Source organism: Adiantum capillus-veneris, chromosome 18, assembly GCF_014529385.1.
Source record: "Adiantum capillus-veneris isolate H3 chromosome 18, ASM1452938v2, whole genome shotgun sequence".
Taxonomy (NCBI): Eukaryota; Viridiplantae; Streptophyta; class Polypodiopsida; order Polypodiales; family Pteridaceae; genus Adiantum; species Adiantum capillus-veneris.
This window is the reverse complement of record NC_140948.1, coordinates 22,610,982-22,615,286: the sequence shown is the minus strand read 5'-3', so window position 1 is coordinate 22,615,286 and position 4,305 is coordinate 22,610,982.

Here is a 4,305-nt window from a genome sequence, read left to right as displayed (position 1 = left end):
TCTGATGCAATGGACTCCTCGAGGCGAGAAACGGGCAGCAGTTTCCTCCTTAGCTCTTCTTCCAAAGACTATGTCCACCGGCAACACCTCCCCAAGGTATGTGTGTGTGTAGGAGTGTGTGTGTGTGTGAGCATGTGTGTGTGTGTGTGTGTGTGTGTGAGAGAGAGAGAGAGAGAGAGAGCACACTCTTATATAGGCTCTCCCAAGCTGAAAATCGAACCAGGCTGCTAAATACATCTGAGGGAGTACTCACCTCATGCAAGGCAACTCAGTTACATGCTTACCAAGTGTCCAATTAACTTAGTCTAACTAACTCTCACACTCTCTCTCAAGCATGGCAAGTCTCCCACAACTCCCTAGAGGTGTGAGGGCGCCCCCTAGCTGCTAAAGCAAGCTCCCAGTGGCCTGGGACCTGTTCCCACACAGCCCCCGAGCCCCGATGCTCCCCGTACAACCTTAGGAAGTTTTGACCTAGGCTAAAACGGGCGATACAAATCGGAATTTAATGTCGTAAATTGCTATACTAAGCTCTAACTAAGGTGTACTTGTCCGAGTACCTACCATATTTAGCAGCCCCCGGTGTCCGAAAATGCATTTTTTCAAATTCGTGGTACGGGTGTAGTTTTTCGAGACGGTTAAAACTAGACGGGTCGGGTGACCAAAAACTTACTATTTTTGGATTTTTTCCACAAAAATTATTTTAATTCACTTTTGGAAGCTTTATAGCATTCTAAACATCATGGTACCGACAGAATTTGGAAAACTGCTAAAAATAGTAACTTTTTCCATTATGTTTATTCCATGGTACAATGGTGCTCTTTTTGGTCGGGCTCAGAGACCTTACAACCTCCCCAACATGAAGAATTTGAGATATCCTCAATTCAAGAATGTGTTTGGGTAATCTTTTATGAGCGTTGGTTCATCCTCCCAAATTGCATCTTCTTCAGGGTAACCCTTCCACTTTACTAGATGCTCCGTGATTGTTCTTTTGCGTAACTTCCTTTCCCTTGTTTCAAGTACATAGTCAGGTTGGAGCTTGAGAACTCCTTGTGCTGCATGACTATCTGATCTGAGTCCAAGAGTTGATCAAGATTAGGGATATAGGGTTTGAGTAAGCTGACGTGGAATACATCATGAACCTTTAAGTTTGTAGGTAACTTTAGCTTGTAGGTCTGGTCACTCACAACTTTAACGATCTCAAATGGTCCACAATACCTTGGGCTTAGCTTCTTGTATCTGTCTAGTGATAAGTTGCTTTTCTTTGGTCGAACTCACAGAAAAACCTTATCTCCTTCTTTGAAAGTTCTTTCCGAACGGTTCTTATCTGCATAGTGCTTCTGTCTATCCTGAGCGGCCTGAATGTCTTGGTGAATAGCTCTAGTCTGAGCTTCCATATCTTTTAACATCTTCCTAGAGGCTTCTACTTTGATAGTGGGATCTGAGAAGTTCAGTGGTGCTAAACAGTCTTGTCCATAAAGAGCTTTAAAGGGTGACATTCCAATGCTTCTGTGTTCGGAAGAATTATAAGCATATTCTACCAACGAAAGATATTGTAACCACTTCTTTGGCTCTTGCGAACAATAGGACCTGAGAATGTCCTCAATGACTTGATTTACTCTTTCAGTCTGCCCATCTGCTGTCCGCGGATGATACGCTGTGCTGAAGGCTAATTGTGACCCAATAGATTGGAAAAGAGAAGTCCAAAACTTTGATGTAAACTTGGCATCTCTATCGCTGACGATAAGCTTGGGTAAACCACGTAACCTAAAAATTTCCTTGATGAATACTCGGATAATATCCGAAGCAGTAAAGGTTGTCTTTACGGGTATTAGATGAGCCACTTTTGTGAGCATATCAACAACCACGAAAACAGAGTCATAACCTCCTGTAGAAGGTAATCCTGTAACAAAGTCCATACTGATGTATTCCCATTTCATCTCGGGTGTGTCAAGAGGTTGAAGTTGCCCTGGTAACTTGATTCTTTCGGCTTTTATCCGCTGACAAGAAAGACATTGCCTCACATAGCGAAGTATGTCTCCTTTCATCCCGGACCAAAAATAACTCCTCCTGACAGCATGAAGAGTCTTAGCATAACCTGAATGCCCAGATGTAGGGCTATCGTGTGCTTCATACAGAATAGTCTTCTTTAAAGCTGGGTCTCTGGGTACACAGAGTCTATGTCTGTAGTAAAGACATCCTCCCATAAGAGAGTAATTTTTAGCTTCAAGCATCTTATTCTGTTGGACTAATGATACTATACGTTGGTATTCTGGATCTACCAAAGATGCTTCTTTAATTCTATCCCAGATAGGGTTATTTGGAATAGAGATAGCTCCGAGAAAAGATTTTCCGCTAAGTCCATCTACAACGGCATTTTCCTTCCCTGGTCTATACTTTATGTCAAGGTCATATTCTTGTAAGAGTTCTATCCATCGCCGTTGTCGCAAATTGAGAATAGGTTGGGTAAAAATTCATTTTAAGCTCTTGTGGTTTGTAACTAGCTGAAACTTGCGTCCGAGAAGATAATGTCTCCATAACTTCAGCGCATGTATAACCGCTAAAAGTTCCAAATCGTGAGTAGGATAATTCTTCTCATGATCCCTCAGCTTTCGTGAAGTATATGCCACCGATCTTCCTTCTTGAGTAAGAACTCTGCCTAGAGAAAATTTGCTAGCATCGGTCGCTACTTCAAATTCCTTACTGAAATCTGAAAGCTTTAAGATAGGAGCTGAGACCAAGAATCCTTTTAGCTTAGCAAAACTAGACTCGTTCTCGGTCTTCCATTCGATCCTCATTCCTTTCTTCAGGAGTTCCGTCAAAGGTGCAGCAATACGTGCATAGTCCTTGACAAAAATCCTGTACCATCCCGTTATCCCCAGAAATCCCCTTACTTCGCTGACGGTGGATGGTTGAGGCCAATCAACGATATCCTTGACTTTATCTGGGTCCACTGAAATCCCTTTGGCCGATATGACAAATCCAAGATAGTTGACCTTTGGTGAGCAGAAGGTACACTTGCTCGCTTTAGCGTAAAGTTGGTGTTCTCGAAGAAGATCAAGTACTTTGCGAAAATGTTTTTCATGATCTGCCTCGTTCTTAGAATAGATCAGAATGTCATCAAAGAAAACCAAGGCAAAATCGTCCAGATAAGGTCTGAAAATATCTTGCATAAGTCAATTGAAGCTTGCAGGAGCATTTGTTAGACCAAAAGACATTACTGTGAATTCGTAGTGTCCATACCTAGTGTTAAAAGCTGTCTTTGGAATGTCTGATTCCTTGATCCTGATTTGGTAATATCGCGACCTTTGATCAATCTTTGTAAACATTTTGGCGCCATGGAGTCTATCCAGGAGTTCGTCAATCCTTGGAATTGGATTCTTGTTTTTGACAGTTACCTGGTTCAGTCCACGGTAATCTATGTATAGCCTTAAGGTCCCATCCTTCTTCTTCTGAAAAAGAACTGGTGCACCCCAAGGAGAAGTACTGGGCTGAATGAATCCTTGTTCAATGAGTTGCCTAAGTTGTTCCTTGAGTTCTATGGCCTCTGGAAGTGACATTTTATAAGGTCGCTTTGATAGGTTCACATCCAGGGATAGTCTCAATCTCATGGTCTACCTCTCTATGTGGTGGAAGATTCGTAAGGTCTTCAGGGAATACATCATCATAATCCCTCAACCAGATTGGTCGAAGTTTGGTGTCTGATTGGTCCACCTTGTTGAGCTTTACCGCATAAATTTGCTGCCCCTTTCTCAATCCCTTCAAAACTCTGTTGGCCTTAACTAGAGTAGCCCTAGGTCTCCCATTTTCCCCCTGGATTAAGACTTCATTACCCAAGTTATCTGTAAAGGTAAAGTTCCCTTGTGCACAATGAATGTGGGCGTGATTTTGCTTTAACCAGTCCATCCCTACTATCCCATCAAAGAATCCTAAGGGTAGGGTTCGAAATTGGGCAAAAGTTGGGTGTCCCCCTAGATCAAAGTCGATTTTTCCTGCAGAGTGTTGAGATACTACTTCCTTGCCGTTTGCTAACTCTACAACTAGTTTGCTTGCTGGATACTAAATCTAGCTTTAGCTTCGTCATGCATCTAGGTGAAAGAAATGAAAGAGTGCTACCATAATCTATAAGGAAGTTAACTTGTTCACCTCTGAGAGATCCTGGCATATGAATGACTGCGTATTGCTCGCAACCATTGGGGTTGTCAATTGCAGCATGCAAGGTTGCTTTCTCCTCTGCTTCATCTTCCACATTTGGTTGTACCACTGCGGCATTCACTCTGGCGGTAGATCCATGCCCTCGCCCTTTGT